The sequence below is a fragment of the Hyperolius riggenbachi genome, chromosome 10 (genome assembly GCF_040937935.1).
Source record: "Hyperolius riggenbachi isolate aHypRig1 chromosome 10, aHypRig1.pri, whole genome shotgun sequence".
Classification (NCBI taxonomy): domain Eukaryota; kingdom Metazoa; phylum Chordata; class Amphibia; order Anura; family Hyperoliidae; genus Hyperolius; species Hyperolius riggenbachi.
In genome coordinates this window covers 273,886,997-273,910,983 of record NC_090655.1, presented here as the reverse complement: position 1 = coordinate 273,910,983, position 23,987 = coordinate 273,886,997, and the positions used below count along the sequence as shown (strand labels likewise).

General features: G+C 49.8%; 1 pseudogene; it reads right to left on the bottom strand.

The window, feature by feature from the left end:
- Window positions 1-23,987, bottom strand: part of LOC137537211 (zinc finger protein 850-like) — a 75,224-nt pseudogene that overhangs the window by 25,499 nt on the left and 25,738 nt on the right.

The following is a 23,987-nucleotide window of genomic DNA, read 5'->3' as shown; positions in this document are numbered from 1 at the left end:
AAATGACATTACTGGGGTGGGGGACATTACATACTGGAGGATAATGGCAATGCTGGGGGACACAGGGAGGACATGGCTATACTGGAGGAGAAATGGCATTACTGGGGTGGGGGACCTTACATAGTGGAGGATAATGGCAATGCTCAGGGACACAGGGAGGACATGGCTATACTGGGGGATAAATGACATTACTGGGGTGGGGGACATTACATACTGGAGGATAATGGCAATGCTGGGGGACACAGGGGGACATGGCTATAAGATTTTTTCCCCCACTTGTTCCCACCGTTCTCCGTAACACACTTAGGAAATTTGGTGATTCTAGCATGTATGGGGGCTTTGCTATTAGAGGACACCAGAGCAGTATGAAGTAGGTGAAATGAGGGGAGCAGGCATGTACAGGGGGCTGTCCTGATAACCACCCCTCCCCCGGTCTCCACTGCCCCCCTCCTTTCATATGTAAATGCCCCCTGGCAGCCTCTTCTGGGTGGCCGGAGTCAGGCTATAGTGTGCAGGTGCTGGCCCAGCTGTGCGTCCTACAGTGCGTGTCCGGGAGCGTTCTGCACATGATGTAACATCAAGAGCATGCGAAGAGGGCTTCTGGCTGTGCACTGTAAGACACATGCAGCCGGGCCAGCGCCTGCACACTAATGCCTGACTCTGGTGACCCAGAAGAGGTTGCTGGGGGGTATTTAGATAGGAAAGGAGGGGGGCAGTGGAGAATGGGGAGAGGGGTGGCCATCAAAGGGGGGGGGGGGGAGAGGAGATGGGGATTCGACACAGGCCTAGAGCCCGTTTTTAAACGGGCTTAGGTCACCTAGTAATAACAATAAATCACACACATGAAACAAGCATGCAGCTAATCCAGTGAGACTTCAGTCAGAAACATCTGATCTGCATGCTTGGTCAGGGGCTATGGATAAATGTATGAGAGGCAGAGGATCAGCAGGACAGCCAGGGGTGTAACTAAAGGGGGCAAGTCCTGATATCACAGGGGGCCCAGCCAACACAGTCACAGTGCAGTGTGCTGGCAGTTTGTATTTCCATGTAGGGCAAGGTCTAAGGTGCCAGAACATTTGTGCCTATAGGCTCCTGTGAGGTAGCTTTGTGCCTGCAGCCCCCATATCACTGTCACTTCAGGTGTGCTATAATGCCCATCAGGAATAGAAGGTGCTGGGGTGCGGGTGATAAATGAATCAGGCTTACCTGTAACAATGAAATCTCATGATTGGGCACCTCTGTATCTGCCATGGCTCTGTGTACAACACACACACTCTCAGGGACTTCTGGGTAATGGCAGCCAGTGGGCGGTGGCATCATGACATCATACATGCTATGTGAGGCTAGGGTCGCCATTTTGGAGACTGGCAATAGGAATGCATGCATGGTACTATCTGCCCTTAATATGTAGAGTCACGTAGGGTGGGCAGTTAGAGGATGTATAGGAGTTTTATACCTCTGTACACAGAGAAATATTCAGAACACAATTATGTGGTGGACATGAGCAGAGCAGGGACAAGGTCCTCCAGCACCCAAGGCTGAGACACCAAATTGCGCCCCTCCATCCCTCCCACCCCAGCTGTCACACACTGATTGCTATTAGACTAAGAGGGCCACAGGGCCCACAACTTCCCCAACACCTTAATATCTAGTTATCTGGCTTGCAGTCACTGCTATGTATCCCCTTTTCTTATTTCTTTCTGCTTAATACACAATTAGGAGTGACAGCTGAATGAATTGTGCGCCCCCTCCTACACTGCGCCCTGAGGCTGGAGCCTCTCCAGCCTATGCCTCAGCCCGGCCCTGGACATGAGGCCACAAAATACGACAGTAGCTCAAAAGTAATTAAGGATCATCTTCTGGTGCCATCTAGTGGTCTGTTGTCAGAATTGCACTTGATAGAATTATGTCTGAAAAAAAATAGTTTCACTTATCTGGGGTTGGACCAACCCCTCGCTGCTGCTATCCTCTGCCTGCGATGTGCCAAACTGATCCTTTGTTCCCCTGCTGCCTGCAACTTAGTGTCGTTTCTGCAGACTGATCAGTCAGAGGTCCACTGTGCCTGCACGGCCCTGGCTGCACGCATCCTCGTACACATTCACGTCTGCAAGAGCGTCCTGCACAGGCACAATACACGGTTCTCTCTTACTGCGCAGGACGCTCTTGCGGACGTGAATGCGTACGAGGATTCGTGCAGCCATGGCCATGCAGGTGCGGTGGACCACCGACTGATCAGTCAGCAGAAACTAAACTAACAGGGTTTTATATGAACAATTCTCTATTTATTCTTCAATCACAACGGGCTCTATTCATAAAACTTTACCGCAAGTTTTCCGTTTAAAACAGCGGACTTTCCCGACCATTTAGCAAAGTGGGCATTTATAAAAGCTGTTCCCGCATGAAAATCTACAATCCCCCAGCAGAGCGAGAAATTTCCGCCTTCTGCAGTGTTTTTCTAGATTTATCTAGAAAAAAGTAACAAAATGGCCATTCATAAAGATTAGAGGAAGCGGTATGTGGACGGGAAATACCGCTTTCTCGGATGTAGCGAGAAGCCTGCGGATTACATACAAGTGAATGGGACAGACCTCCCAGAGAGAGCAGCGCACGGAGGGACTCTGCCGGCTTAAGTGTTTCCGCATGCCTTCCGACAGCTTACCGCCAGCCTTGAGTGGGAGATCTCCGCTCTGCGATCGCAGCTGACAACATTTTTATGAATGCCCACCCAGAAGTCTAAAATACCGATGCGGAATTTTCCCTCCACGAGTTTTTACGGCACAAATTTTTTATGACTAGAGCCCAACATCTTCAAAGATTGCGGACCGGATGCACAAATACAATCTCAGAGCTCCAATTCACATCACAAGACTGCCTGACACGTGTTTCACGGCCAAGAGCCGCTTCCTCAGAGGCACACCGTATACAACAAACATCAGCTATGGACAAGAAAATTGGAAGGGCCGTAATTTACTACATGTAGAGAGGCACTCCTCTTCCTGGATGGCGGTTTCCACCCGAGGTAACGACGCCAATCGTGTTCTCTCTACATGTAGTAGATTGCGGCCCTTCAGATTTTCTGGCCCATAGCTGATGTTTGTATACGGTGTGCCTCTGAGGAAGCTGCTCTTGGCCAGGAAACACGTTTCATGCAGTCTTGTGATGTGAATTGGAACTCTGAGATTGTATTTGTGCATCCGGTCCGCAATCTTTGAAGATGTTGTGATTGAAGAATAAATAGAGAACTGTTCATATAAAACCCTGTTTTTTTCTGTATGTGAACATTGCAAAATTTAGGGGTGGAACAGAACTACCTATTTTATTGTATTTCTGGTGCAGAAACTAAACTAAGCCCTGGCGGAGGAATGGAGGATTGTTCAGCACGCCACAGGCACAGGATGGCTGGGGGGAAGGGGGGGGGGCACAGGATGTCGGGGGGGGGGGGGGGGGGAGCTGGTCCAGGTAAGTGAAACTCTTCATATTTTTTTCAGTGAAAAATCACTTTAAAGTGAGCCCAAGGTGAAAATAATCTGATGAGATAAACAATATTCATAAACAATATATATAATATAATATAAAAGTATTTATCCTACTACTATTAAAAATGACGTTTTTTTAGCTATCCCGTGGTTTTATTTAATAAAGGACAACTGAAGCGAGAGGGATATGGAGGCTGCCATATTTATTTCCCTTTAAACAATACCAGTTGCCTGGCTGTCCTGCTGACCCTCTGACTCTAATACGTTCAGCCATAAACCCTGAACAAGCATGCAACATATCAGTAGAGATGGTCCGAACAGTTCGCTGGCAGCGAGCAGTATTCTGCGAATATTGGCTGTTCGCATTTGCGGCAAACAGCGAACATTTGATTAGTTCCATTCGCCCCCAAACATCATAATTGAGGTAAACTTTGACCCCTTACCTCACAGTCAGCAAACACATGGCAGCCAATCAGCTAGCACCCCTTCCTGGACCACCCCCCCTTCCCAATCAAAAAGCAGTTGCAGTGGCCATATTGGATTAATTCTCTGCTGGCTGCTGACTGTTAGAGGGAGCAGGGTCAGACATGCTGCAGATAGGTAGGGAAAGCATTAGCTAGGCCTGTGTTCTTGTTCCTCACTTGCAGCGAAAGTATCCCAAACAGCCCTTTTGAGGGCTAGCACATCAGTCTCCTGTGTTTGTTTGTTTTTTGTGTGAGACACTCCACAGCCCTCTGACACCCAGAGCTGTGTGCACACTTCTGCTGTTGCCTCATTAAGTTGCGCACACAGCAGCACTCCAGTGCATTATTATTTCACTGTGTTCTGATAGTATTATTGCATTTATCTGTGTGAGACACTCCACAGCCCACTGACACCCAGAGCTGTGCACAATGCGATTTCTGCCCTTTAGGGATTAAAATCTGACTCTGCGTCAACTCTGTAATTTTTGGTGGGACTTTTGGCATGGATCCCCCCCTCCGGCATGCCACAGTCCAACAAGTGTTAGACCTTTTGAAACAAGTTTTAAATCAGTCTTTGTAGGTTTTAAAATTCACCTTGCCTTTGACGGTTTGCCAGTAGAGATGTCGCGAACCTCCGATTTTCGGTTCGCGAACTTCCGCGGAAGGTTCGGTTCGCGGAAAAGTTCGCGAACCGCAATAGACTTCAATGGGGAGGCGAACTTTGAAAAATAGAAAAAATTATGCTGGCCACAAAAGTGATGGAAAAGATGTTTCAAGGGGTCTAACACCTGGAGGGGGGCATGGCGGAGTGGGATACATGCCAAAAGTCCCGGGGAAAAATCTGGATGTGACGCAAAGCAGCGTTTTAAGGGCAGAAATCACATTGAATGCTAAATTGCAGGCCTAACGTGCTTTCAAACATCTTGCATGTGTATACATCAATCAGGGAGTGTAATTAGAGTTCTGCTTCACACTGACACACCAAACTCACTGTGTAACGCACCGCAAACAGCTGTTTGTGTAGTGATGGCTGTGCAGGACTACTGCGCAACATGGCGAGATTGCTCTTCCTCACTCAGTGATGTCAGGTAATGTGTGACTTCCTTCTCAACTTTCCATGGCATTGTTAAAAAGCTTACGTTTTGTTTTTAAATTACATTTTCTACTTGCTGTGTACTTGTTCAGTACCGCTACAATGAGAATCCTGTGGAGGCAGGCAAGTCTGCCATTGTGACCCCGGGTAATGGCCGGGGAATGAGGGGAATGAGGGGATTGAATCCGGTGTGGAGCCTGAGCAACGGCTACCACTACACATCCAAGGAGGGCAGCAGGCATGCACGCCCGCCCGCCCCGAGGTAGTGACCAAAAATAACAATACAGGAGGCGGACTTTCGAGGCCCTGCTGTGTATTTGAAATGAATTAACCTTAAATCCTTTAACGGGAATCCGTTATGGAGGGCAAGTCAGCCATTGTCACCGCGGGGAATAAAGGTTGGATTCCGGCCCGAAGTGGGAGCCTGCTGAGACCCATGCTGTAGCTGCCCTGACCGTGCTTTGCAGACCAGGCATCTGTGGTCAGATGGACCCTTGAGCCAGCGGAAGACAAACCAAGTCGAAAGCATTTGCCAAGAATGTTTTACGGAGGGCAAGTTTTTTTGCCCTTTTTTTAAATTTTTTGAAAATGATAGATGGTTGTATTTTTAAATTGTTTGAAAGTTTAGATGGTTGTATTTTTAAATTGTTTAAAAGTGTATCCATTTTTCCTCCCCCCAGCCACGAACAATACCATGGGAACGTGGAGCAGCAGAAGCCCCCTGTGACGGCTGCCGCGGTTGTTCTCCGCGGCTTGTCTTTTGAGGGGTGCTGCTTTTCCTCAGGTGTTCTTGCCATAGCTGTTTGGGCCTTCTCTCCAGGTGCCTTCGTAAAGCAATTGTCCCTACGTGACAGTTGGCCTTTCCACGGCTCAATTTTTGCTGGCAGAGTGTAACGATCGGTGAAGCACAGAGAGGATCTGATTACCGGTGATCTGCAGTATCACTGGGAATACAGATGTATACCAGATTATAAGTGATCTGCAGTATCACCGATAATCCGATATACTAGCTAACCTCTGTTCACCTGAGTAGGGTGTAGTGATTGGTGTAACAGTAACACTTAGAGGACTAGGCCTCAGTGCAGCAAGGAGTACTGCACAGATTCCTTCCGCAGACCTGAGCTCTCCAAGGCGGGAGGAGTCAGACTGACAGTAGGAAGGATTGTCTGAAAGTGACACTCAGGATGAGGTGTCACTGTCAGGACGGGGAACCGCCTCCAATAGTAAGGTCGGTTCTCGAGGTCGGACAAGCCAGGTCGTACACACAGACAAAGTACAAGATCAAGAGGCAAAGGCAGAGTCAAAGTACAGGCGAGGTTCGGCAACAGGGTATCAGATATATCAGGGTACAAAATCACGAGGCAGAAGCAGTGTCTAGAAACGAGCCGGGGTTCGGCAACAGAGTATCAGAAATATCGAGGTGCAAGATCAGAGTTCAGGAGGATAGTCAGGCAGGCAAAGAGTCATAACAGATAATCACAATCAAACTAGTACTTTAAGCTATCAACAGAATCTAGCTAAGTGTAGGATTACAGCTCCAGCTGGTCCCGGCACACTTGCGGATCTGACTACGGATCTGGGTGCTCCCACGTATGTGATCGCACGCCAGACAAAGAGCAAGTGAACAGCCAGTGGTATATATACACAAGGACCTTTCCAGGACCTCCCTAATTGCTGGACCAATGAGAGTGGTGGAAAATGTCAGCTGACTCGCCTGGTCAGCTGACTCCCTTCTGGCTGTTATTTAACCTCTGCCTCTGTGCGCGCGCGCGTGTCACTCTGAATCTAGGTGGACTATCAGTCCCAGCCACACCAGTACTGTCTTGCAATGTATCCAGTTCCAATGCGGATTCCGCCGCTCCCAATGTGGATTCCGCCGTTCCCAATGCGGATTCCGCCGTTCCCAATGCAGATTCCGCCGCCCTGCCTATGCGGCATGCGGCGGTTTTTCCGCTTTGTGGCGCCATGCTGGACGCGGAAACAGCCGCCTCACGTTGAGGGACGGCGGCTTTTCCGCGTTTCTTCACAGTACCCCCCTCCCAAGGAGTGGACTCCGGACAACTCCTACCAGGTTTCTCGGGATGTAAGGCGTGAAATTCCCTCCTTAATTCGTCCGCATGCATGCGACTCCCCGGTACCCATTGTCTCTCCTCAATGCCGTACCCTTTCCAATGTACGAGATATTGTACCTAGTTTTGTACAACGCGTGAATCTAAAATCTTTTCTACCTCGTACTCAGGCTGGTCATCCACCAACACAGGAGGAGGAGGAGTGGGACCCACATGGACTGCTGGCTTAAGCAGGGATACGTGGAAGGACCTTACCCCACGCATGCTGGCGGGAAGATCAACGGCGTAAGTGACGTTGTTGATCCTTCTGGCTATCGGGAAAGGCCCGACAAACCTGGGACCCAACTTGTCTGAGGGCTGTTTCAGGGCCAAGTGACGTGTGGATACCCAAACCAAGTCTCCTGGTTGGAATCTCCACTCCAAAGACCGTTTCTTGTCAGCTTGACCCTTCTGACTCAGAAACGCCTTTTCCAAACTGTCTCTCACCGTCCGCCAAATATCTTTAAAAGACCTTTGCCAAGCCTCCAGAGCTGGAAACGGAGTGGAGGCCACTGGTAACGGTGAAAATTTGGGCAATCTTCCAGACACAACCTAGAACGGAGAAAATCCAGTGGAAGAACTTTTCAAATTGTTTTGTGCAAATTCTGCAAAGGGCAGAAATTTGACCCAGTCATTCTGCGCCTCTGCAACGTAGCATCTCAAAAACTGCTCTAATGACTGGTGGTTGACCCTCTCCGTCTGACCGTTGGTCTGTGGGTGGTAGCCCGATGAAAATGACAGCTTCATGCCCATTTGATGACAGAATGCCCTCCAGAATTTAGATACGAATTGGACTCCCCGATCGGACACTATGTTTTCCGGAATGCCGTGCAGCCGGAACACGTGTTTGATAAACAAGTCGGCCAATTCCTGGGCCGAGGGGAGTCCTTTCAAGGGCACAAAATGGGCCATCTTGCTGAAGCGGTCGACTACCACCCAAATGACCGACATGCCCTCTGATCTGGGAAGCTCACCCACAAAATCCATGGACAAGTGGGTCCATGGTTCACTCGGGGTGGGTAAAGGCTGCAACGTCCCTACAGGTGCCAGCCGGGAGGGTTTGCTTTTAGCACATACCGCACAATCCTTAACAAATTCTTTGCAGTCGGCTGCCAGAGACTGCCACCAAGCACACCTGGCCACAAGATCCTGCGTTCTAGATGCCCCAGGATGTCCCGCATTCTTGTGTGAATGGAATATCTGTAGCACCCGGAGACGGAATGGCAGAGGCACAAATAAAACCCCCTCAGGCTTCCCCTCAGGGACATCCTGCTGAAAAGGACTCAAGGTCTCTGTCCAATCTTCCCAAGTCTCAGTTACGGCCAGCACCAAATTTTGTGGGACAATGGTCTCTGGGGCAGAAGGCTGTGCTGTCTCCAACTCAAAGCATCTGGACAGGGCATCTGCCTTAATGTTCTTGCTACCCGGGGTATACGTAATTACGAACCTGAACCTCGAAAAAAACAAAGACCATCGAGCCTGACGGGGACTTAATCTCTTAGCCCCCTCGATGTATTCTAGATTCTTGTGATCCGTGTATACAATAATTGTATGTTCTGCTCCTTCCAGCCAGTGACGCCACTCCTCAAAAGCAAGTTTAATGGCTAAAAACTCTCTGTTGCCTATATCGTAGTTTCTCTCTGCCGGAGAGAACCTACGAGAGAAATACGCACAAGGGTGTAGCCTTCCCTGCAACCCTGACCGCTGAGACAGCACAGCCCCTACCCCAACCTCCGAGGCGTCCACCTCAACAATAAAAGGATAAGAGGTGTCTACATGTCTCAGGATGGGTGCGGAACAAAACAAATCTTTTAAAGTGGAGAAAGCACTTAATGCATCAGGAGACCAGTGGGTGCTATCTGCCCCTTTTTTCGTCAGACAGGTGAGGGGTGCGATAACCGTGGAATACCCCTTTATGAACCTTCTATAATAATTCGCAAAGCCTAAAAACCGCTGTAAAGACTTCAACCCAACCGGCTGAGGCCATTCCAAAACAGCGGAGACTTTGGCGGGGTCCATAGACAGGCCCGTGGTGGAAATTATGTACCCCAGAAAGGCGACAGATGTGACTTCAAAAATACACTTCTCAATTTTAGCGTAAAGTGAGTTTTGTCTTAATTTGTTGAGTACAAATTTCACATGTATTCTGTGCTCAGAGAGGTTGTTGGAGAAAACAAGTATATCGTCTAGATAGACCAGAACAAATTTCCCCAACACCTCTCTGAAGACCTTGTTGATGAGTTCCTGAAAAACGGCCGGGGCATTACATAACCCAAAGGGCATCACCAGATACTCGTAATGCCCGTCTGGCGTGTTAAAGGCCGTTTTCCACTCATCGCCCTTTCTAATGCGCACCAGGTTGTACGCGCCCCGCAAATCCAGCTTTGAGAAGATTTTAGCATCGGTGACCTGCGTAAATACATCGTCTATCAGGGGCAACGGATAGCGATTCTTTACCGTGATCTTATTTAGTCCCCGGTAATCGATACAGGGCCGCAGGCCCCCGTCTTTCTTTTTAACGAAAAAGAAACCTGCTCCAGCGATCGGGACGGCCGGATGAAGCCTTTGGCCAAATTCTCACGGATATATTCTTGCATAGCCAATTTCTCTGGCCCAGACAAATTGTACAAATGACCCCGAGGGGGCATACAACCTGAACGGATATCAATGGGGCAATCGAAAGAGCGATGTGGGGGTAATTTGTCTGCAGCCTTGGGACAGAATACATCAGAATATTCCACATATTGCTCAGGTACTCCCTGTACATGAATCCTGGTTTGGCCTAATGTCACCTTCCCTAAACATCGCTGAAAGCAGTGTGCTGACCAAGAAATTAGTTGGCCGGTGGCCCAATCAATGTGTGGAGAATGAAGGTGCAACCATGGCATGCCGAGTATAATGGTGGAGGTTGTCATATGCAACACAAAGAACTGTAACTTTTCCCAGTGCAGTACCCCTATGGTGACCCCCACCTCTGGTGTCTGAGACAGTGGGTGATTCCCTTGCAGAGGAGAGTCATCAACTGCCGTAACCTGGATGGGTGGTTGTACAGGTGTGAGCGGAATACACAATCTCTTAGCAAACTCAAAATCCATAAAATTTGCTGCGGAGCCTGAATCGATAAAGGCTTCCGTGACCTCAGTCTTATCTTCCCACGTAACGGTACAGGGAAGAAGCAATCGTTTTTCTTCTAGGGGTAAGAGTCGGACGCCCAGGGTGTTACCCCCTACTACTCCTAAGCGGTAGCGTTTCCCCGGCTTATTGGGGCAGTTCTGTACTATATGCCCCCCTTCAGCACAGTACAGACACAGCTGTTCGGTCATTCTCCGTCTTCGCTCTACCTGGGTTAATTTTGACCGAGCAATCTGTATCGGCTCGGAAGGAGGCAAGACGGGAGAAGGTGAAATAGTAGGAGGTGGAGTCACTGGGACCGTAGTGTAAGATACCCCTCTGAGACGGGAACTACCCCTGGTCTGTTTTTGGTAGCGCAGCCTGCGGTCGATTCAGATGGCCGCTGAGATGGCCTCATCGACTGTTCTGGGCTCGGGCTGGCTTAACATCAAATCAGAGACCTCATCGGACAGCCCTGACAAGAAACGATCTAATAGGGCATAAGTGTCCCACCTGGCCGTAACTGACCACCTCCTAAACTCGGCCGCGTAATCTTCGACCGGACCTTCGCCTTGACGCAAAAGCTTGAGCTTCCGCTCAGAAGTTGAGGCAAGGTCCGAATCGTCATAAATTACTGCCATAGCTTTAAAGAATTCCTCTACAGAGGTAAGAGCTTTGTCTCCGGCGGGCAGGCTATATGCCCAAGACTGGGAGTCGCCGGACAACAAAGTTTTAATAAACGTGACCCTCTGGGTTTCAGTACCCGAAGATTGGGGTCTCAACTCAAAATAGGACAACACCCTACTCCTAAAATTCCGGAAGTCAGATCTGTGACCGGAAAAACTTTCAGGTACAGGTATACGTATGTCAGAGCTAAGAGGGGATCGCACATGATCCACTAATGTCTGGAGGGTTTGTACAGACCCTGATAGGGCATCAATAAGAGTTATGTGGGTGCCTAGTACTTGATTGATGTTGTCCACCGAAGCGGCAAGTACACCCAGACAATCAGTGTTTGCGTCCATTTTGTATTTTGGTCTGGCGTTCTGTAACGATTGGTGAAGCACAGAGAGGATCTGATTACCGGTGATCTGCAGTATCACTGGGAATACAGATGTATACCAGATTATAAGTGATCTGCAGTATCACCGATAATCCGATATACTAGCTAACCTCTGTTCACCTGAGTAGGGTGTAGTGATTGGTGTAACAGTAACACTTAGAGGACTAGGCCTCAGTGCAGCAAGGAGTACTGCCAGGGCCGGCCCGCTCATGAGGCGGGGTGAAACTTTTGCCTCAGGCGGCACATTTCTAGGGGCGGCATCCGCCTGTCGGTGGGTGCGGGGAGCCGGCCGCCGAGCTGGAGGGGTAGCGGGCAGGACGGGGGTATTGGGCCTAGCGGCGGGGCGGGGGGTCGGACCCCCCCCTCCCTCGCCTGGGTCCCCCGATCTGCGCTCCCCTCCAGCCTTAAATAGTTCAGAAGCAACCACTACTCGTAAGAGGCACGGGCGGGGAAGACTCACCTCTTCCTCGTTCCAGGCCAGCGTGCGCTCCACTGACGTCACTTCCTGCAACGCCGCCCACTTACAATACAGTGGGCGGCGTTGCAGGAAGTGACGTCAGTGGAGCGCACGCTGGCCTGGCCTGGAACGAGGAAGAGATGAGTCCTCCCCGCCCGTGCCTCTTACGAGTAGTGGCTGCTTCTGATCTATTTAAGGCTGGAGGGGAGCACAGATCGGGGGACCCAGGCGAGGGAGGACGGGGGGTCCGACCCCCCTCCCCGCCACTAGGCCCAATACCCCCGTCCTGCCCGCTACCCCTCCAGCTTGGCTTCGCCCCCCCCCCCCCCCCCAGCAATAATTTTTTAAAAATTTGCCTCAGGCGGCAAAAAGTCTAGGGCCAGCCCTGAGTACTGCACAGATTCCACTCAGGATGAGGTGTCACTGTCAGGACGGGGAACCGCCTCCAATAGTAAGGTCGGTTCTCGAGGTCGGACAAGCCAGGTCGTACACACACGGACAGACAAAGTACAAGATCAAGAGGCAAAGGCAGAGTCAAAGTACAGGCGAGGTTCGGCAACAGGGTATCAGATATATCAGGGTACAAAATCAGGAGGCAGAAGCAGTGTCTAGAAACGAGCCGGGGTTCGGCAACAGAGTATCAGAAATATCAAGGTGCAAGATCAGAGTTCAGGAGGATAGTCAGGCAGGCAAAGAGTCATAACAGATAATCACAATCAAACTAGTACTTTAAGCTATCAACAGAATCTAGCTAAGTGTAGGATTACAGCTCCAGCTGGTCCCGGCACACTTGCGGATCTGACTACGGATCTGGGTGCTCCCACGTATGTGATCGCACGCCAGACAAAGAGCAAGTGAACAGCCAGTGGTATATATACACAAGGACCTTTCCAGGACCTCCCTAATTGCTGGACCAAGAGTGGTGGAAAATGTCAGCTGACCCGCCTGGTCAGCTGACTCCCTTCTGGCTGTTATTTAACCTCTGCCTCTGTGCGCGCGCGCGTGTCACTCTGAATCTAGGTGGACTATCAGTCCCAGCCACACCAGTACTGTCTTGCAATGTATCCAGTTCCAATGCGGATTCCGCCGCTCCCAATGTGGATTCCGCCGTTCCCAATGTGGATTCCGCCGTTCCCAATGCGGATTCCGCCGCCCTGCCTATGCGGCGGTTTTTCCGCGTTGTGACGCCATGCTGGACGCGGAAACAGCTGCCTCACGTTGAGGGACGGTGGCTTTTCCGCGTTTCTTCACACAGAGACAACAGATGGCTTTGCTCTGATCTGAGACACACACGTTAAAAAATTTCCAAACCGCTGAGCCCCCCTGGGCTGATGGCGCTACGGTGGCATCAGCAGCTGAGGTTGAAGGGCATGTTGGCTGTCTGGCCATAGCGGGCGATACATGGCGCCGGACACTGCCCCCAGCTGTTTCTGACTCAGGACGAGCTCCCTCTTGTATTGCGTTCCGGAGTTGGAGCCTGATCAACGTCTACCACCACACATCCAGGCAAGGAGGGAGGCAGGCAGGCATGCACGGCCGCCCCGAGGTAATGACCAAAAATAACAATACAGGACTCAGGAGGACCTTTTGCGGCCCTAATTGAAATGAATTAACTTTAAATCCTTGTCACCGCGGGGAATGAAGGTTGGATTCCGGCCCGAAGTGGGAGCCTGCTGAGACCTATGATGTAGCTGCCCTGACCGTGCTTTGCAGACCAGGCATCTGTGGTCAGATGGACCCTTGAGCCAGCGGAAGACAAACCAAGTCGAAAGCATTTGCCAAGAATGTTTTATGGAGGGAAAGTTTTTTTGCCCTTTTTTTAAAAAATTTTTTGAAAATGATAGATGGTTGTATTTTTAAATTGTTTGAAAGTTTAGATGGTTGTATTTTTAACCTCCCTGGCGGTAAGCCCGTGCTGAGCACGGGCTATGCCGCCGGGAGGCACCGCTCAGGCCCCGCTGGGCCGATTTGCATAATTTTTTTTTTTGCTACACGCAGCTAGCACTTTGCTAGCTGCGTGTAGCATCTGATCGCCGCCGCTACCCGCCGATCCGCCGCAATTCCTCTCGCCGCGGCCGCCCCCCCCCCAGACCCCGTGCGCTGCCTGGCCAATCAGTGCCAGGCAGCGCTATGGGGCAGATCGGAGTCCCCTCTGACGTCACGACGTCGATGACGTCGGTGACGTCATCCCGCCCGTCGCCATGGCGACGGGGGAAGCCCTCCAGGAGATCCCGTTCTTTGAACGGGATCTCCTGATCTCCGATCGCCGGAGGCGATCGGAGGGGCTGGGGGGATGCCGCTGAGCAGCGGCTATCATGTAGCGAGACTTTGTCTCGCTACATGAAAAAAAAAAAAAAAAATTAAAAAAAAAGATTTGCTGCCCCCTGGCGGATTTTTTGCAAACCGCCAGGGGGGTTAAATTGTTTAAAAGTGTATCCATTCAAGTGCAAGTTATGCACTGACTGCCAGGTATAATGTGCAGTCACAGATGCAGTGAAAGGTATGCAGTGACTGCAAACAGCCGTTTGTGTAGTGACGGCCGTGCTGGACTGGTGCTGGACTGGTGCGCACCATGACGAGAGTGCAGGTGATGGTGGCTTTTCAGCCCATATGCTCGCCCGGCTGATGTAGCTGAATGACAGAACAGTGACTGTGCAGCTGATCAAATTTGGTCTGACCACAATGAAGCAACAACCTTATTATCTTTTGTGTGCCACCCCCACCCGAGACACTCAAATAGCCGGCGGTCATTGCTTCATTGTGATGCGCAAGCCCCTTCACCGCGGCAAGGTAATGATCACGAAGGGGGATGGGCACATGTACACGCACCAGAAAAATTAGTGTAGCGGCCGCTGCTAGCAGCGGCCTTAAAAATTCAGGAATCCGCCTAGAGTCCTGGACCCTGTTGGTAGTGGCGGAGAAGGCAGTCAAGCTACCTGCAGGCAGAGATGCTGTGTGTGGGGACTGACTTAGTCTTCGGTCGTGCAGTAGCCCTCCGTGATCCATTCCTCATTCATTTTGATAAAGGTCAGGTACTGAACACTGTCGTGATTTAGGCGACTCCTCTTCTCAGTAACTATGCCTCCAGCTGCACTGAAGGTCCTTTCTGACAGGACGCTTGCGGCAGGGCAAGAGAGAAGTTGTATGGCAAATTGGGACAGCTCTGGCCACAGGTCAAGCCTGCGCAACCAGTAGTCCAAGGGTTCATCGTCGCTTTTCGCAGAGTCTACATCCATACTCAAGGCCAGGTAGTCGGCTACCTGCCGGTCCAGGCGTTGGTGGAGGGTGGATCCGGAAGGACTATGGCGAGGAGTTGGACTAAAGAACGTCCGCATGTCCGACATCACCCTGAGATCGCTGGAGCGTCCTGTTCTTGCCTGCGTGGACTTGGGAGGAGGAGGGTTACTGCCAGTGGTACCTTGATTGCGTTGTGCAGCCACATCACCCTTAAATGCATTGTAAAGCATCATCGACAGCTTGTTCTGCAAGTGCTGCATCCTTTCCGCCTTTTGTTGAGTTGCTAAGAGGTCCGCCACTTTGTGCCTGTACCGAGGGTCTAGTAGCGTGGCCACCCAGTACAGGTCATTCGTCTTGAGATTTTTGATACGGGGGTCCCTCAACAGGCTGGACAACATGAAAGAGGACATCTGCACAAAGCTGGATGCAGACGTACTCTCCATCTCCTCTTGCTCTTCCTCAGTGACGGGACGCAACTCCTCTTCCTCCCCCCAGTCACGAACAATACCACGGGAACGTGGAGCAGCAGAAGCCCCTGTGATGGCTGCCGCGGTTGTTCTCCTTCCGCCGCCTCTTCCTCCTCCACAGAAACACCTTCCTCATCATCACCATCATCAGAGTCTGACTCCTCTCCTTCCCCACACGACTCCTCTTCTTCCTCTTCCTCCCCCCTCTGTGCTGCCGCCGGTGTTGTGGAAACATCGGGTTCGTGTGTAAATGGCTCCCACGACTCCTGCTGCCCTAACTCTTCTTGTTCACGCTCCTCCACAGCTGTATCCACCACTCTACGCACAGCACGCTCCAGGAAGTAGGCGTAGGGGATCAAGTCGCTGATGGTGCCCTCATCGCGACTCACCAGTTTGGTCACCTCATCAAATGGCTCCATGACCCTGCATGCATTTCGCATCAGTGTCCAGTTGTTGGGCCACAACACCCCATCCTCCCAGATTGTGTCCTTGTACTGTAATGATACAGGTACTGGGTGATGGCTTTCTCCTGGTCTAGCAGGTGAGAGAACATCAGCAGGGTGGAATTCCAGCGAGTCGGGCTATCGCAAATCAGGCGTCTCACCGGCAAGTTGTTTCTATGCTGAATGTCCGCAAAGCGTGCCATGGCCTTGTAAGAGCGCCTGAAATGCCCACACAACTTCCTGGCCTGCTTCAGGACGTCCTCTAAGCCTGGGTACTTGGACACAAATCTTTGCACGACCAGATTAAGCACATGTGCCATGCAGGGTATGTGTGTCAGCTTTCCCAAATTCAACGCAGAAATGAGATTGCTGCCGTTGTCACACACCACGTTGCCGATATCAAGCTTGTGCGGGGTCAGCCATTGCTCCACCTGTTTGTTAAGAGCAGCCAGGAGAGCTGCTCCAGTGTGACTCTCCGCTTTCAGGCAAGACATGTCTAACACTGCATGACACCGTCGCACCTGGCATGCAGCATAGGCCCTGGGGGCTGGGGCTGTGTAGCTGGAGAGGAGATGGCGGCACCAGCCAAGGAGGAGGAGGAGGAGGATGACGACAGCAAAGCGGTGATAGCAGGTGTAGAGGAGGTTGCTGGAGGCCTGCCTGCAAGCCGTGGAGGTGTGACAAGTCGATCCTCTGCGCAGCCACGTACTCCCTGCTTGCTGCCATTGGTCACCAGGTTGACCCAATGGGCTGTGTATGTAATGTAGTGGCCCTGCCCGTGCTTGGCAGACCAGGCATCCGTGGTCAGGTGGACCCTTGACCCAACGCTGTGTGCCAGAGATGACACCACTTGCCTCTCAACTGCACGGTACAGTTTGGGTATGGCCTTTTGTGAAAAATAATTGCGGCCTGGTATCTTCCACTGCGGTGTACCAATGGCCACAAACTTACGGAAAGCCTCCGACTCCACCAGCTTGTATGGTAATAGCTGGCGAGCTAATAGTTCCGCCACGCCAGCTGTCAGACACCGGGCAAGAGGGTGACTGGCAGACATTTGCTTCTTCCGCTCAAATACTTCCTTCACGGACAGCTGGGTACTGCTGTGGGCAGAGGAGAAGGAACCGCTCAAGGGAAGAGGCGGTGTGGAGGAGGGTGGCTGTGAAGGTGCAAGGGAGAAAGTGGATGAAGAGGATGCACCTGAAGGAGGAAGAGGAGAAGGAGGGTGGCTTGTCTTTTGAGGGGTGCTGCTTTTCCTCAGGTGTTCTTGCCATAGCTGTTTGTGCCTTTTCTCCAGGTGCCTTCGTAAGGCACTTGTCCCTACGTGAGTGTTGGCCTTTCCACGGCTCAATTTTTGCTGGCAGAGACAACAGATGGCTTTGCTCCGATCTGAGACACACACGTGAAAAAAATTCCAAACCGCTGAACCCCCCTGGGGTGATGGCGCTAGGGTGGCATCAGCAGCTGACGTTGAAGGGCATGTTGGCTGGCTGGCCATAGCTGGTGATACATGGCGCCGGACACTGCCCCCAGCTGTTTCTGAGGACGAGCTCCCTCTGCTTCTATCATGGAGTCGTCTCCTCCTACTCCTCTCTGACTCCTCCTCTGAACTGTCCCCCTGGTCATCTCCTCTACCGGGAACATATGCGGTATCCGTATAATCGTTATCATAATCCTCCTGGCCAGCTGCGCTTTCCTCAGACACCTCCTCAAGTGCACCAACTTCAGGTGGTCCACCATCATCCCCATCCACACACGTTACGTCCATACTATCGCCACCTAACTCAGACGTATGAGGTGGTGTACCTGCGCCTTCTTGTTGTTGTTGCAGTAGTGGCTGGGAATCAGTGATTTCACCACCACCACCAAATAACTCCTGCGAAGTGTCAAATGCTGCGGATGTGGTGCTTGTTGTAGCGCTGGTGGCTGCGGGAGATGAGGAGTTCTGTGTTAAATACTCAATCACCTCCTCACGATTTTGGGAAGTGATGGCACGTGCCTTCTTCTGAGCACTGTATTTTGGGGCAGGTCCGCACAAAATCACAGCAGCACCACCTCGCACAGCCACAGACCTGCCGGTTCCTGGTGGCCTTCCTCTGGGTCTGCCTCTACCTCTTCCTCTACCAGGTTTGTCCATTTTGTCCATCTCGGAGGTATGCTAGCTATATGCAGTGAGGTGGGTTCTCACTCAACACAACAGGTAGTTAGATGCAGTGAGCTGGGTTCACTGAACAGTAAAGGTACTTAAGATGCAGTGCGGTGGGCTCTCACTCAACACAACAGGTAGTTAGATGCAGTGAGGTGGCCAGGTGGGTTCTCACTCAACACAACAGGTAGTTAGATGCAGTGAGCTGGGTTCACTCAACAGTAAAGGTACTTAAGATGCAGTGACTGAGGTGGGTTCTCACTCAACACAACAGGTAGTTAGATGCAGTGAGGTGGCCAGGTGGGTTCTCACTCAACACAACAGGTAGTTAGATGAAGTGAGCTGGGTTCACTCAACACAACGCTAGGTATATGCAGTGATGAGGTGGGTTAAGTAAACACAACAGGTACTGGGTAGTTAGATGCAGTGAACTGGGTTCACTCAACACAAAGCTAGGTATATGCAGTGATGAGGTGGGTTAAGTAAACACAACAGGTACTGGGTAGATAGATGCAGTGAGCTGGGTTCACTGAACAGTAAAGGTACTTAAGATGCAGTGAGGTGGGTTCTCACTCAACACAACAGGTAGTTAGATGCAGTGAGGTGGCCAGGTGGGTTCTCACTCAACACAACAGGTAGTTAGATGCAGTGAGCTGGGTTCACTCAACAGTAAAGGTACTTAGGATGCAGTGACTGAGGTGGGTTCTCACTCAACACAACAGGTAGTTAGATGCAGCGAGGTGGCCAGGTGGGTTCACACTCAACACAACAGGTAGTTAGATGCAGTGAGCTGGGTTCACTCAACACAACGCTAGGTATATGCAGTGATGATGTGGGTTAAGTAAACACAACAGGTACTGGGTAGTTAGATGCAGTGAGCTGGGTTCACTCAACAGTAAAGGTGTTTAAGATGCAGTGACTGAGGTGGGTTCTCACTCAACACAACAGGTAGTTAGATGCAGTGAGGTGGCCAGGTGGGTTCTCACTCAACACAACAGGTAGTTAGATGCAGTGAGCTGGGTTCACTCAACAGTAAAGGTACTTAAGATGCAGTGACTGAGGTGGGTTCTCACTCAACACAACAGGTAGTTAGATGCAGCGAGGTGGCCAGGTGGGTTCACACTCAACACAACAGATAGTTAGATGCAGTGAGCTGGGTTCACTCAACACAACGCTAGGTATATGCAGTGATGAGGTGGGTTAAGTAAACACAACAGGTACTGGGTAGTTAGATGCAGTGAGCTGGGTTCACTCAACAGTAAAGGTACTTAAGATGCAGTGACTGAGGTGGGTTCTCACTCAACACAACAGGTAGTTAGATGCAGTGAGGTGGCCAGGTGGGTTCTCACTCAACACAACAGGTAGTTAGATGCAGTGAGCTGGGTTCACTCAACACAACACTAGGTATATGCAGTGATGAGGTGGGTTAAGTAAACACAACAGGTACTGGGTAGTTAAGATGCAGTGAGCTGGGTTCACTCAACAGTAAAGGTACTTAAGATGCAGTGAGGTGGGTTCTCACTCAACACAACAGGTAGTTAGATGCAGTGAGGTGGCCAGGTGGGTTCTCACTCAACACAACAGGTAGTTAGATGCAGTGAGCTGGGTTCACTCAACACAACGCTAGGTATATGCAGTGATGAGGTGGGTTAAGTAAACACAACAGGTACTGGGTAGTTAGATGCAGTGAGCTGGGTTCACTCAACACAAAGCTAGGTATATGCAGTGATGAGGTGGGTTAAGTAAACACAACAGGTACTGGGGTATATGCAGTACTGGGTAGTACAATGTGCAGCTCCCTGTCACACACACAGGTAGTCACTGAATGTGCTGGGCTGCTGGTAGTGGCACACACAATATCAATTAGCAAGGCTGTGCATGCAACAAAAGTGTCAGTTTGACACACAGAAAAAAAAAAATTACAGGTTGAGCTCTGAAAAGAGCTGTTGCTGGGTGCTTTAAAAGCAATAATAATCAGTCAGGAGCAAGCAAAGCAGCCTAGAACCTAACTAATCTGTCCCTAGGAGAAAAAGTCTGCAGCAGCTGTCCCTTTCCTCTCTCTAGCAGGCACACGAGTGAGGCTAATAGCCGCCGGACCCTGCCTTATATAAGGGGGGGTGGGGCTCCAGGGCTTAGTGTAGCCTGAATGGCTACAATGTGCCTGCTGACAGTGATGCAGAGGGTCAAAGTTGACCCTCATAGTGCATTATGGGGCGAATCGAACTTCCGCAAAGGTTCGCCTGCCGCAGGCGAACGCGAACCCCCAATGTTCGCCTGGAACCGTTCGCCGGCAAACCGTTCGCTACATCTCCATTTGCCAGATTCGCGGCAAACATTTTCTAGATGTTCACGTTCACCGCCAATGGAAAATTCTATGCTTGCGACATCTCTACATATTGGGTGCGTTTGACATTATTGTCAGATCTGAAAAGATTAGCTGCATGCTTGTTTCTGGTGTTATTCCAAACACTTCTGCAGCTAAATAGATCAGCAGGGCTGCCAGGCAACTGGTATTATTTAAAAGGAAATAGATATGATAGCCTCCATATTCCTCTCACTTCAGTTACATTGTATTTATTCTTTTCTGGATCAAAGAGTTCACTTCCTGACTAATGTCAGGAAGTGAAAAAACGCAATCACTCTGCAAAAGCGCTTAGAAAAGCGATTTTGCAAAAAAAAGCAGCACGCAGATAGTCGCCATGAATCGGAAAGAAAAAAAACCTGTGTAAAAAAAAGGCCAACGCGAGCGGAAAGCAATGAGAACAAGGCCTTAGTGCCACAGAGTCTAGCAAGCACAGAGCTCTGTAATGGCTGCCGCTTTATATACAGGAGGGGAGGGCAGAGCCTCCCCGCCTATGATTGGTTGCTAGGGCCTACACTGGGGGCCTCTGAATGGCCCAGGGACCTATTTTCACCAATCACAGATTTCAGATCGTGATCACGGTCATGATCATGAACCGGATTTCTGTGATTGCACCCCATGATCAATGTCCAATCACGGATTCGGATCACGATGTCAGATAGTGAAAAAATGCTCATGAATCACAGCTATTCTGTGATCACAAGGTCGTTATCAGCATCACTACATACAAACGATGGATACTATTAATTTATAGAGGGACTTCCAAAGATCCAAGATGTACTGTCCCCCAGTGCTGGGCCGAAATTACGCATGAGCGTAATTACGCATCGTAATTCAATGTAAATTTACGCGGAAGCGCTACGCGTAAATTACGGTCTTACGCGTAATTATTTACGCGTAAGCAGTAGAGTGGTATCGTAATTACACTGTCTACCGTAATTGCTAGGTATGCGTAATTTTACGAACACTTACGCGTAATTTTACGCGTAATTACTAACGTAAAAACTCCCCTTTTCTAAGAATAGCCAATCAGTCAACATCCTAAGCAACCAATAGTATCTTCTCCCGCCCTTCAGTATAAGCGTACGTTTTGACGCATATGAATGATATGTACGCAATAACTGTCACATTGACGGCTATTGCGTACATATCGGCCGTATGCGTAAAAAAATACGCATTAATGGGTATTACAGCACTACGCGTAACATCGTAGTGTAAGCGCCTACATTACGGTATCCTTACGCGTAACTGCGTAAGTTTACGCGTAATTACAGTGATGTACCGTAGATAATTTCCTACGCCGTAACCGTAATTGCGTAATGCGTAATAGTGTAAAATTACGCGTAATGATCCGTAAGCGTAGATTTTTCCATTACGACCAGCACTGCTGTCCCCATACACACCGGGGTAAAGGTTTGCTAGTTAATACTGGGATTTAAAGAAAGCAATATTTGGTTGTTGCCCTGCACCCCTCTGTGGGATAATCCCCACTGGCCCCATTTCTTGGAGGGTTCACATTCACATTCTCTGGGCTAGACAAGGAATTACACATTGAGGGCTGGGGCACCCCAAGAGCACTTCTAAAAGCTTTTAAAAATGCTTGTGCTTTGAAAAGCGATTGGCTAATGCATTTGAATGAGATGGATCCCACCAGAGCAATGTGGTTTTCTCCAAAGCACAAACACTGGTCCTGCAGCATTTCTGCTGATTTCTGAGGCGATTCAGCCTCAATGCAAAGTATAGAAAAGTGAAAAATCGCTCTGTAAAGCGCTAGAACAAAGAAATTCTCCAAGCATTTTTGTTAAAGAAGCTGTTCAGTCACAGCTGTACTGTAACAAAATATAAAAAACGCTACGCCAAAACACTCCAAAAATCACTAGGCATCATAAGAAAGTCACTAGGCACATGCCTAGAAAAATCACTTCAAAAAGCGCTGAGCGTTTGCGATTACGCTAGCACTTTTTGGTGTGCACCGGCCCTTACAGCACGTCGTGAATGACGGCAAATTAATGACCCATAATTCCCTCAAGAACACTCATAATGTAAATAACCAGATGTTTTTCCGCTATCTGCAGATGCGATGCGCATTTGCATCTCCATTTCCTCAGGGGATTTCCAACTTGAAGTGTCACCAGGTAGATCTCACTTTTCTTCAAAGCTGGCTTGATAAACCTGCAATTTACTTTGAATTAACAGCTTGTGACTGCATAGGTTGTATAACCAACTGCAAACGTAAGTGGCAGCAGGACATGAAGGACATTGACAACAAAGATTGGGAAGAAGTTCTTGATGACTTTCAGCGAAAGATCGTCTAATTCAATAACAATTCCTGCATAGGATATATTCCCCTCCTGAGAGGATGCAGAGGATGAGCCCTTCTCTTAGCCACCTATGCTGGAGATGTGCTGATGTAATAACAATTCCTGCATAGGATATATTCCCCTCCTGAGAGGATGCAGAAGATGAGCCCTTCTCTTAGCCACCTATGCTGGAGATGTGCTGATGTAATAACAATTCCTGCATAGGATATATTCCCCTCCTGAGAGGATACAGAAGATGAGCCCTTCTCTTAGCCACCTATGCTGGAGATGTGCTGATGTAATAACAATTCCTGCATAGGATATATTCCCCTCCTGAGAGGATGCAGAGGATGAACCCTTCTCTTAGCCACCTATGCTGGAGATGTGCTGATGTAATAATTCCTGCATAGGATATATTCCCCTCCTGAGAGGATGCAGAGGATGAGCGCTTCTCTTAGCCACCTATGCTGGAGATGTGCTGATGTAATAATTCCTGCATAGGATATATTCCCCTCCTGAGAGGATGCAGAGGATGAGCCCTTCTCTTAGCCACCTATGCTGGAGATGTGCTGATGTAATAACAATTCCTGCATAGGATATATTCCCCTCCTGAGAGGATGAGCCCTTCTCTTAGCCACCTATGCTGGAGATGTGCTGATGTAATAACAATTCCTGCATAGGATATATTCCCCTCCTGAGAGGATGCAGAGGATGAGCCCTTCTCTTAGCCACCTATGCTGGAGATGTGCTGATGTAATAATTCCTGCATAGGATATATTCCCCTCCTGAGAGGATGCAGAGGATGAGCCCTTCTCTTAGCCACCTATGCTGGAGATGTGCTGATGTAATAATTCCTGCATAGGATATATTCCCCTCCTGAGAGGATGCAGAGGATGAGCCCTTCTCTTAGCCACCTATGCTGGAGATGTGCTGATGTAATAATTCCTGCATAGGATATATTTTCCCCTCCTGAGAGGATGCAGAAGATGAGCCCTTCTCTTAGCCATCTATGCTGGAGATGTGCTGATGTAATAATTCCTGCATAGGATATATTCCCCTCCTGAGAGGATGCAGAGGATGAGCCCTTCTCTTAGCCTCCTATGCTGAAGATGTGCTGATGTAATAACAATTCCTGCATAGGATATATTCCCCTCCTGAGAGGATGCAGCAGATGAGCCCTTCTCTTAGCCACCTATGCTGGAGACGTGCTGATGTAATAACAATTCCTGCATAGGATATATTCCCCTCCTGAGAGCATGCAGA